This window comes from Vipera berus (genome assembly GCF_964194415.1).
Source record: "Vipera berus genome assembly, chromosome: 7".
In the NCBI taxonomy this organism is placed as follows: Eukaryota; Metazoa; Chordata; class Lepidosauria; order Squamata; family Viperidae; genus Vipera; species Vipera berus.
Genome location: NC_138209.1, coordinates 1,412,081 through 1,423,840, shown reverse-complemented (window position 1 = coordinate 1,423,840; position 11,760 = coordinate 1,412,081). Strand labels below are relative to the sequence as shown.

Genomic DNA, 11,760 nt, shown 5'->3' with positions numbered 1-11,760 from the left:
AAAAGAGAGAGGAAGAAAGAGTGCAAGGAGGAGAGAGAAAAAGAGAAAGAGGAAAAAAAGAAAGAAGAAAGAGAAAGAAGAGAGAGAAAAAGTAAGAAAGAAAAAAGAAAGAAAGAAAGAGTGCAAGGGGAGAGAGAAAGAAAGAAAGGAGAAAGAAAGAAAAAGAAAGGAGAGAGAGAAAAAGAAAGAAAGAGCGTGAGGAGGAGAGAGAGAAAGAAAGAAAGAAAGAAAAAAGAAAGAAAAAAGAGAGAGGAAGAAAGAATGCAAGGAGGAGAGAGAAAAAGAGAAAGAGAAAAAAAGAAAGAAGAAAGAGAAAGAAGAGAGAAAAAGTAAGAAAGAAAAAAGAAAGAGAAAGAGTGCAAGGGGGAGAGAGAGAGAAAAAGAAAGAAAAAAGAGAGAGGAAGAAAGAGTGCAAGGAGGAGAGAGAAAAAGAAAGAGAGAAAAAAGAAGGAAGAAAGAGAAAGAAGAGAGAGAAAGCAAGAAAGAAAAAAGAAAGAGAGAAAAAGAAAGGGCAAGGAGCAGAGAGAAAAAGAGAGAGAAAGAAAAAGAAAGAAAGAGAGGAAGGAGGGAGGGAGGGAGGGGTGAGGGAGGGAGGAGAGAGAGAAAGAAAGAAAGAAAGAAGAAAGAAAGAAAGAAAGAAAGAAAGAAAGAAAGAAAGAAAGAAAGAAAGAAAGAAAGAAAAAAAGGAAGGAAGGAAGGAAGGAAGGAAGGAAGGAAGGAAGGAAGGAAGGAAGGAAGGAAGGAAGGAAGGAAGGAAGGAAGGAAGGAAGGAAAGACTGCATTTCTTGGGCAGATGCACTTCAGCTTTCCCATCTGCCTCCTTGGCACTCCGAGCCCCCCTGGGAACCAGAGCAACGCAGAGCTTCTTCATCTTCCCCTCCGTCATGGCACAAGGAGGGACACCCGACAGACAAGCCTTACAAATCACGCACAGAGGCCGCCGATCGGTTTCTGGCATGGCCATCTAAACTGTGCTTCCCTGCTCAATGGAGCATGCGTTGAAAGGGCAGGAGCCAACCCCACCCACCCTGTAAACAAACCCAGAGGAGGGAAAAGATTCCAGTCTGGAAGACCCCCAAGCTGCCAAAGGGGCTTGACGTCCAGGGGGCCTCTCTTGGGCCAACTTTTTTTGAAGGACAACTTGTGTCATTTCCTCAAGCAGATTTTAAACCATCTTTCTGGACCTGTCTTGAGTTCCTCCTGGGCCGAGGTCCCTCGCCAACAAAGAAGCGCGCCCCCCCATCCAGATGCTGACTCCATCTTTTCCCCGGTGAGATTGCACCCCCATGACCTTCTCAAGTTCTCCCAGGCTGCTTCCCAACTGGTCAAGAGCACTCGCAAAACAACTGGGCGCCTGTAGCCTTCCCGCCCTTGAAACAGCTGGAGGCTGGCAGGAATTCAGCTGGAGATGCTTCCCCCAGGAGAGAGATTTCAACAGTTCGGGAACTCTGAGGCCAACAGTGGAGGACCCTTCCCCACCACCGAAGGAGAAGGGGCCACCGTCTCCTTGCAAGGCTGGAATTCCAGCCCCTTCCCACAACTGGGGGCAAGTTCCTGGAGACGCGGAGCTGCTGAACGGAGCAGTCCAAGAAACCCTCTCCGGCTTTCTCCACTCCCAGGAAAACTCCCCCGACATCTGTACCTGGTTTGGGAGCTCACCTGAACTTCTTCAGATGTTGGCTTCCTTCTCTCCCCTTTCTCTGCCTTAACTCTGTCTGAATGTGTTTACGGTGCCTTTTGGTGACATCCTTACGATGCAGCCCAACCCCTCCGTCCCCCCCATCCCCGTAAGGCAAAAGAGGTCAAGTGTCCAAGCGCTCTAGGGGGTCTCCAGTAAGCCTTCAACCAAGCTGCCCGATCTCCAGGAGCAGCCCCTCCATTCTGGAGGCCAACGACCCCTCAGGCCCACCCACCCCCCGCCCAGAAAGCCAAAAGAGGGGAGGGGGCCACGCGTAGCCACACACCCCTCTCAAGCCCCCTCCCACTGTTTCCTTCCTCCTTCCTTTGTCAGGCAAGGGAACCCTCGGGGACCTCCAGAAGTGCTGACCCGTGGCCACTCCCTGGCCAAGAAAGTTGTCCCCAGGTCCAAACCAGAAGATGCCAGCTGGGGCAAGAGAGCAGACCCATGGCATCGGAAGCCCCCCCCACACACACCTCCTCGCACCCTGGCGAAGCTTCCCCTCTTACCTTGATCCTCTTCTCCTCCGTAGCTGCTCAGCCTCCAATTTTCTTGCCCTCCTTTCTCTCTTTCTCTCTCTCTCTCTCTCTCTCTCTCCCCCCCCCCCCCCCCCGCTCTTCCTCCAGCTTGTCTCTCCTCCCACCCTTTATCCCGCCCGCCCGGCCCAGCTCTTGGCTGACTTTCAAGTCACAGCCCAGCTGCAGATGTGCGGAGGGGAGGGAGGGCCCTCCTGCCATCCTCTCCTCCTGGGGGGCTGTGACTGATGGGCCAGAAGCAACTCGTAGCGATGCCCACCCACCCACCCACCCTCCATATACAAGGAGGTTCCCCCCCCCCGAGACACCCCCCCCAGATTCCTGTGCAGGAATGTGCAAGATGCAGCCGGGCAAGACAGGGGTGGGGTGGGGGGGAGGCCTGGAGAGGCACCCACCAGAGGCTGTGCTGAAGCAACCAGAATGGATCTGGAAGGGACCTTGAAGGTCATCTAGCCCAACCCCCTGCTCAAGCAAGAGACCTTATATCGTTTCAGACAAACGGCTGTCTGGTCTCGTTTTTTAAAAAAATCTTCCGTAACGGAGCACCCACGACTTCTGGAGGCAGGTTGTTCCACTGGTTAATTGTTGTCTAACTGTCAGGAAGTTTCTCCTTAGTTCTAAGTTGCTTCTCTCCTTGATGAGTTTCCATCCATTGCTTCTTGTCCTGCCCTTCGGGCGCTTTGGAGAATAGGTGGACCCCCTCCTCTTCTTTGGGGCAGCCCCTCAAATATTGGAAAATGCTATCAAGTCTCCCCTAGTCCTTTTCTTCATTAAACTAGACATACCCAATTCCAGCAAATGTTCCTTATATGTTTTAGTCTCCAGTCCCCAAATCCATCTTTGTTGCTCTTCTCTACACTCTTTCTAGAGTCTCAACATATTTTTTGGTAAAGTGGTGACCAAAACAGGATGCAGTGTTCCAGGTGTGGCCTTACTAAGGCTTTACAAAGTGGCACTAATACTTCACGTGATTTGGATTCCAGGCTCCTGTTTATACCACCAAGCGAAGCAATGGATCAGGATATGAGTTCAGCTCACTTTTTAAGGATATCTTATTTGTGAGGAGGGTTAGGGTAAGGATCACAAAGGAAAAAAGGATCCATTGCGAAGGACCCCCCTCAGGTGCATGATTCAATACCTATCTGCTCTATTTTTTTAAAAAAAAAATTCAGGTAGTCAGTAAAATCAGTGGAACAAGCCTCCTCCAGAAGCTGTGAATGCTCCAACACTGGAATCTTTTAAGAAGAGACTGGACAGCCGTTTCTCCGAAACGATATAGGGTTTCCTGCCTGAGCAGGGGGTTGGACTAGATGACCTCCAAGGTCCCTTACAACTCTGTTATTCTATTCTATTCTATTCTATTCTATTCTATTCTATTCTATTCTATTCTATTCTATTCTATTCTATTCTATTCTATTCTATTCTATTCTATTCTTTCTGTTCTGTTTTATATTGTTCTGTTCTATATTCTGTTCTGTTCTGTTCTAAATTCTATTCTATTCTATTCTATTCTATATTGTTCTGTTCTATATTCTGTTCTGTTCTGTTCTAAATTCTATTCTATTCTATTCTATTCTTTCTATTCTGTTTTATGTTGTTCTGTTCTATATTCTGTTCTGTTCTATTCTAAATTCTATTCTATTCTATTCTATTATTATCATTATTCTATTCTTTCTGTTCTATATTCTATTCTTTCTGTCTATATTCTATTCTATTCTATTCCTCAACCTACAATCATTCATTTAGTGACTCTTCAAAGTTACAACAGCACTGAAAAAAGTGACCTATGACCATTTTTCACACTTACGACCGTCGTAGAGTCCCCACGGTCACGTGATCAAAATTCTGATGCTTGGCGATCGATTCACATTTCTGATGGCTGCAATGTCCCATAGTCCTGCGGTCCCCCTTTTGCGACCTTCCAACAAGCAAAATCCAGATTCACTTAACAACCGTGGCAAAACAAAGTTGCAAAATGGGGCAAAACTCACGTAGCAAATGTCTCGCTTAGCAACAGAAATTTGGGGTTTCAATTGTCGTAAGTCGAGGACCACCTGTACACAATTGGAGCAGAATGCCAGGGTCGGCAGGGCAGAGCCAAAGGTGCCTTTTTCCAAAAGACAACCGGACTTTCTTGTTTCTTTGTTTTTTTTTCTTTGAAAACGTTTCGCTTCTCATCCCAGAAGCTTCTTCAGTTCTAATGCAAGATGAAGCTCCTCAGATATAGAAGCGAAAGGTTTTCAAGCAAGACCAGGAAAGCCCAGTTGCCATTTGGAAAAAGCACCTTGGGGACAACCGAGGGCACAGACGGACCTCCAAGTGGTCTCAACGACTCTCAGAGAGAGTACTCACGACCAGATGACTGCAAGGAATGTAAATCCTTCCGTCCTGCACCATTCACTCCGAACGGAGGAAGCTTCCCGGATGTGAAGCGAAACCTCTTCAAGGGGAAAAAAAACCCTCCAAGAAAGTCCGGTTGCCTTTTGGAAAAGCGCCTTTGGGGGGGCGACCGTGAGCAGGAGGATGGAGAATCTCCATAACCGTCTTTGTATCTTTCTATACAAAGATTCGGGGGACGTGGTGGCTCAGTGGGTTAGGACGCTGAGCTTGTCGATCGGAAGGTCGGCAGTTTGGCGGGTCGAATCCCGAGTGCTGCGTAGCAGAGTGAGCGCCTGTTACTCGTCCCAGCTTCTGCCAACCTAGCAGTTCGAAAGCACGTAAAAATGCAAGTAGAAAAATAGGGACCGCTCCGGTGGGAAGGCAACAGCGTTCCGTGCGCCTTTGGCGTCCAGTCATGCCGGCCACATGACCACGGAGACGTCCTCGGACAAGCGCTGGCTCTTCGGCTTTGAAACGGAGATGAGCACCGGCCCCTAGAGTCGGAAACGACTAGCACGCATGTGCGGGGGAACCTTTACCTTTACCTTTTATACAAAGATACCTGGCTGGTTTACTCCTTTGGAAGCTGTAACTTATTCGACGTTACACAATCCAGACAGAAATTATAGGTATAAAGATCTCATAGATCTGAGAGGCAATCTTAAATCCAGGGAGGAGTTACATTCTGGGGGTATAGAGTTGGATTGGTGGTCGTATTCTCAAATGAGCTCAAGGTTTAATAGGGATAAGCAGGAATTTGGAATCAATATAATCCCACAAGAATTAGACAAGATTTTATGGGGAAGTGATGCTAAATTTTTATCTAAGACCTGTAATCTACTTTTGTTCCATGGGATGGAAGGGGGAACAATAAATGATGTAATGATTGCCTGGGGGAGAGATATTGGTCGCACTATAGAATTAGAGGAGTGGGAACAAATTTGGAAGAAAAATATAAAATTAACGTTAGCAACGGCATTTAAAGAAAATATGTACAAAATGTTGTATAGATAGTACTTAGCTCCCGCACGAATTTCAAAAATGTTTCCCAATGCAAATGACAAAAGTTGGAAATGTGATTCTGCCAGGGGCAGTTTCTACCATCAATGGTGGACTTGTCCAAAGGTTAGGCGTTACTGGACCAATATAAAAAACTGGTTATTTCAAATAACAGGATATGATCTTCAATTGGACCCAGCTATTTTCCTCTTGGGGATGAAGCCACAAGAAGTACCAAAAAATGTTTGGTATCTATTAATACATATTACAACAGCGGCGCGTATGACTTATGCCCAATATTGGAAGACGAAGGAAATCCCAACGGACTATCAAGTAATAGAGAAAGTATTACTATGCGCAGAGTCAGATCGAATGACATATATTCTCAAAGGGAAAAGTGAATCACCTTTTAATAAAAGTTGGGACTCCTGGTATTCATGGTTACAAAATAGAATATTTAACTTCCACGGGGGAAATACCAGATGATTGTGTATTATTATTTGAGGTATAGAATCTGGAGATATATACAATTATAGATTTCTAATATTTGGTCATGAAAGGTTACTTAGGGGTAGTATTACACTCCCCGGTCTTGTTTGATGTTGTTGTATTTGTTTTTTGGTTTATAGGATATTTTGGTGTTTTTCTATTTGACGCACTTTTCACTACTTTGTAATAATGTTCTTGTTGTTTTTATTTAAAACTTGTTTAATAAAGTATATATTTTTTAAAAAAAAAGAGAATCTCCATAACCGTCGGGACAGACCATTTCACCCCCTACCCCTGGGACACCCCACCCCTCTGGGTCTTCAGTCTTCCAGGTCCGCGGTGAGAGCTGGCTTTCCTATTTGTGCCACTGTCCGGCAAGCCCCAAATGCCATCGACCTGGGCATCGGCTCCCTCTCCCGTACGGTCAGTCTGGGCTTTCATTTATTTTGGCTTCTGCCCCAGGACTCATTTCGTGAAAGCCGAGCACAAGCTGGATCCACACCCTGCCCTGCCCGGGAAGGGGCCGGCCGGCTTCCTGCCTCACAATAGCGTGGATGTTTTTAGCAGAGCTAGAATAAATAACTTGAAGTGGACCCGGGCATTGTTAGTGTGGCCGCCGAGTGAGAGGTGTGGTCCTCTTCGGCCTTCCCAGACTTCCTGTGGCTCACGAGGGTCCCCGCCAGCTTTGCCCAGCCCCGATGGAAGGGGTGTTTTCCCCCCACACACTCTTCTTTCTTAATTCTAGAAGCAACTTGGAACTCAGGAGAGACTTCCTGACAGTGAGGACAATGAATCAGGGAGACAGGAGTTGTGAGTGCTCCATCAATGGAGGCTTTCGAGAAGAGACTGCACAGCCATTTGTCTGGGAGGGCATAGGGCTGGACTAGAAGACCTCCAAGGCCCCTTCCAACTCTGCTATTCTGTATCAAGACTAAGGGAGGCAAGATGGCAGTCCCCCCAATATCTGAGGGGCTGCCCCACAGAAGAGGAGGGGGTCCACCTATTCTCCAAAGCGCCTGAAGAAGGCAAGGCAAGAAGCAACGGGTGGAAACTCGTCAAGGAGAGAAGCAACCTGGAACTAAGGAGAAACGTCCTGACACAGTGAGGACAATTAACCGGTGGAACAGCTTGCCACCAGAAGTCGTGGGCGCTCCATCCCTGGGAGTTTTTAAGAAGAGACTGGACAGCCACTTGTCTGGAATGGAATAGGGTCTCCTGCCTGAGCAGGGGGTTGGACTAGAGGACCTCCAAGGTCCCCTCCGTTTCTCATTTCGTTATTCTGAATCTACCTGTCCCGCTCTCTATTTTGGGGGCTTCATTCTTTGCCGTCTGTTCATTAGTCGCCCCTAAAAATATATAGGTTTTTTTCCCCAGAATGAATTCAAGGGCCCTCCTGAATCAGGTCCTGACAGTGGACCCCCAGATACCCCCCCAAAGGAAATTTGCAAACTGCATTCTCACATGCAGTGTCTCCCCAGGAGGAGGATGTTGGAAGGCTGCTGCACCTGGAACTCATCCGGCTTTCTTCCCCCCAAGGTTGGCTAGGAGCCTCTGGCCAGAGTTTCCCCTTCCTCTCTGCAGACCCAATGGTGGGTTGGCCCGGGACTTGGCAAGGCTGGGGGGTGGGTGGGGTGGGATCCAGCCTGATCCAGCCCATGGAATTTGGGGAGGGGGCGGGGGGGGGGAAGAGTGATCTAGGGAGTTGAAGAAAATGCAGGCAGTGGCTTCCTGAGAGAGGCCGGTTTCTTCCATGCCAGACTGGGACTGGAAAGAGGGAGGGAGGGAAAGGGGAAGGAAGGAAGGAAGGAAGGAAGGAAGGAAGGAAGGAAGGAAGGAAGGAAGGAAGGAAGGAAGGAAGGAAGGAATTGGGAGGGAGAGAGGAAGGAATAGCAAGAAGGGGAGAGAAAGGGGGAGAGAGGAATGGAAAGGGAGGAAGGGAGAGAAGGAGGGAGGAAAATGAGAAGAGAGGTTCCTTCCCTTCCCTTCCCCTCCCCCCCTCCCCTCCCCTTCCCTTCCCTTTCCTTTCCTTCTTTCCTTCCCTTCCTTTCCCTTCTCTTTTCCTTCCCTTCCCTTCCCCTTCCTCCTTTCCTTCCCCTTCCCCCTCCCCTTTCCTTTCCTTCCCTTCCCTTTTCCTTCCCTTCCCCTTCCTCCTTTTTTTCCCCTTCCCCCTTCCCCCTTCCCCCTCCCCTTTCCTTTCCTTTCCTTCTTTCCTTTCCTTCCCATTTCCTTCCCTTCCCTTCCCCTTCCTCCTTTCCTTCCCCTTCCCCTTCCCCCTCCCCTTTCCTTTCCTTTCCTTCCCTTCCCTTCCCTTTTCCTTCCCTTCCCCTTCCTCCTTTTTCCCCTTCCCCCTTCCCCCCCTTCCCCCTCCCCTTTCCTTTCCTTTCCTTTCCTTCTTTCCTTCTTTCCTTTCCTTCCCTTTCCTTCCCCTTCCTCCTTTCCTTCCCCTTCCCCCTTCCCCCTTCCCCCTTCCCCCTTCCCTTTCCTTTCCTTTCCCTTCCTTCTTTCCTTCCCTTCCCTTTTCCTTCCCTTCCCCCTTCCTCCTTTCCTTCCCCTTCCTTTCCTTTCCTTTCCTTTCCTTTCTTTCCCCTAAGTTTTGTCCCAAACAACAATTCTGCAAAGTGAAAACCAAGTGAAATTGCTTGTGTTCCTTCCGTAGAGCAGGACTCAACCTCCCTGTTCTTCCATCCTCCCTCCTTCGCCCTCCTCTTTTTAAAAGGGGGGAGGGGAAGAGACAAGGCCATTTCCCCCACAACACACACACACACACACACACACACACACACACACAGCCTAACAAGGTACAGGTGCTCTCAATCCACCAGGAGCCTTTGCAGCCTGGAAAATCTCAGCCCGGATCTTCCGTTAGCCTGACAGCCCTGCATTGGGGGTGGGGGGGTGGGGGGGGGAGAAGAGATCAGATTTCCACCCATTTGGGCTGCCAGAGGCACATTTGGGGAAGGGGCCAGGTGCTCTGCCTTCGGCTGCACAAAACTTTGCTTCTTTCTTCCAAATAGACCGGAGAAAAGTTGGGGGGGGGAGGCGGGGGAGAGTGTTAGAAATTGAGTTCAGGGGTGTCCAGCCTTGGCAACTTTACGACCTGTGGACCTCAGCTCCCAGAATTCCCCAGCCAGCTTTGTCTGTTTTTTCCGCACTTACGACCAGGGGGTCTTCAAACCTGGCCTTTTCATGACTTGTGGACTTCAACTCCCAGAATTCCTCAGCCAGCGTGTCAAGTTTGAAGACCCCTGCCTATGATTGTTGTAGCGCCTCCAGGGTCACGCGATTAAAATTCAGACGCTTGGCAACTGACCTGTACTTATGACAGGATCGCAGTGTCGTGTGTGTTTGTGTGTGTGTGTGTGTGTGTGTGTGTGTGAGAGAGAGAGAGAGAGAGAGAGAGAGAGAGAGAGAGAGAGAGAGAGAGAGAGAGAGAGAGGATCCCCTTTTGCGACCTTTGGACAAGCCAAGTCCGTGGGGGAAGCTGGAATTCGCTCAACGACCGCACTGCTAACCGGACAAGGGCAGCAATTCGCTTAACGGCGGTGGCGAGAAAGTTCATCGCAGGGGGCAAACCTCAGCAACCATCTCGATTAGCGACAGGAATGTTGCTAAGTCAAGGACTTCCTGTAATTGTGAAATTTGTGCCTGGAGGGGCTGGGGGCCGCAGACCTGATTTATAAGGGTGCCCCACTCCCTGAGCTGCAGCCCCCCCCCCCGCATGTCCCAGAAAAGAGGGAGGAGGCTGTGCGCAGAACAGCCGGACAGTTCGCAGGAACAGCTCTCTCTGTGTGTGTGTGTGTGTGTGTGTGTGTGTGCGTGTGTGTGTGTTTCTTGCTCCGCTGAGTAAAGGACAAGAAGCAAGGGGTGGAAACTAATCGATCCCAGCTAGAATGCAAGAGAATTTCAATCGATCCATCAGAATAGAGCTGGAAGGGACCTTGGAGGTCTTCTAGTCCAGCCCCCTGTTCAAGCAGGAGAACCTATGCCATCTCAGACAAGTGGCTGTCCGGTCTCTTCTTAAAAACCCTCCAGGGATGGAGCACCCACAACTTCTGGTGGCAGGCTGTTCCACTGGTTAATTGTCCTCACTGTGTCAGGAAGTTTCTCCTTAGTTCCAGGTCGCTTCTCTCCTTGACGACTTTCCACCCGTTGCTTCTTCTCCTGCCTTCAGGGGCTTTGGAGAAGAGCTTGACTGCCTCTTCTTTGGGGCATCCCCTGAGATATTGGAAGTCTGCTGTCATGTCCCCCCTTGTCCTTCTTTTCTCTAAACTGGCCGTTCCTAACTCCTGCAGCCCTTCTTCATATGTTTTTGTCTTTAATCATCTCAGTCGCTCTTAGCTGCTTTTCTCTCAACAGCGAGAACAATTAATTCCTGACAGTGAGAACAATTAATCAGTCACTAAATGAACTGTTGTAAACCGAGGACTACTCTACCTCTTAAGTGCATCCTGTGGTTGTTAAGCAAAGCCAGCTTCCCCGTTAACTTTGTTGGAAGCTGGCTAGGAAGATCCCAAATGGCGATCAGGGGCCCTGGGATGCCATGGCTATTGTAAAGGCATGCCAGTTGCCAAGCAACCAAATTTTCGACCACTGTAGGGATGCCGCAGTGGTTGTCGGCGCGAGGGCTGTTTTTCAGGGTCATCGTAACTCAGAATGATGGCTAAACAAATGGTGCCTCCAAGATCACTTCCAACTCTGTGGTTCTGTGTTCGAGTTCTGCTGCTTCTTGGGTTGAGCACCTGCGCTCCTGGAAAAGGGGATTTTCCTTCTGCCTTCTAATGCATGTTTAAAGAAGAGATTGGACAACCCTTGGCCTGAAATGGTGCAGGGTCTCCTGCCTGAGTAGGAGGTTGGACTAGAAGATCTCCAAGGTCCCAGCTCTGTTATTCTATTCTGTTATTCGTCAGGGACCCTGCTGGGTTTGTTCATGTCCAAGCAGACATGCTGCATCCTGGCCCCCAGCCCTTAAAAGACCCCAGGGCTCTTTCTTTGGCAACACAGCTCAACCTAAATTTGGGGTGAACCATAAACTCAGAGAACATTTCATCTTCTGAGTCAGAATCACAGATGGGAGATTAACTAAATATTTATTTGTTTGCTTTTTCAATCATTTGTTCATTTTGTTCAGTTGCAATTCTGGCATATAGATATTTAGTTTCAATTCTGGCAGAGTTATTTAGTTGCAATTCCGGCACATAAATATTTAGTTGCAATTCTGGCATATAGATATTTAGCTGCAATTCTGGCACATAAATATTTAGTTGCGATTCTGGCATATAGTTATTTAGTTGCAATTCTGGCATATAGATATTTAGTTGCAATTCTGGCATATAGTTATTTGGTTGCAATTCTGGCATATAAATATTTAGTTGCAATTCTGGCACATAAATATTTAGTTGCGATTCTGGCATATAGTTATTTAGTTGCAATTCTGGCATATAGTTATTTAGTTGCAATTCTGGCATATAGTTATTTGGTTGCAATTCTGGCATATAAATATTTAGTTGCAATTCTGGCATATAGATATTTAGTTGCAATTCTGGCATATAGTTATTTGGTTGCAATTCTGGCATATAAATATTTAGTTGCAATTCTGGCATATAGATATTTAGTTGCAATTCTGGCATATAGATATTTGGTTGCAATTCTGGCATATAAATATTTAGTTGCAATTCTGGC

At 48.0% G+C, this 11,760-nt stretch overlaps 1 protein-coding gene across 2 annotated transcripts in view; it reads right to left on the bottom strand.

Annotated features, from left to right (window-relative positions):
• Positions 1–2,255, bottom strand: part of HSPA12B (heat shock protein family A (Hsp70) member 12B) — a 28,264-nt gene extending 26,009 nt beyond the window's left edge. For both annotated transcript variants that reach the window (XM_081332857.1, XM_081332856.1), the window contains exon 1: positions 2,188–2,255. The gene's annotated coding sequence lies outside the window, so the exon portion shown is untranslated. The remainder of the gene's footprint in view (positions 1–2,187) is intronic.
• Positions 2,256–11,760: the final 9,505 nt, after the last annotated feature.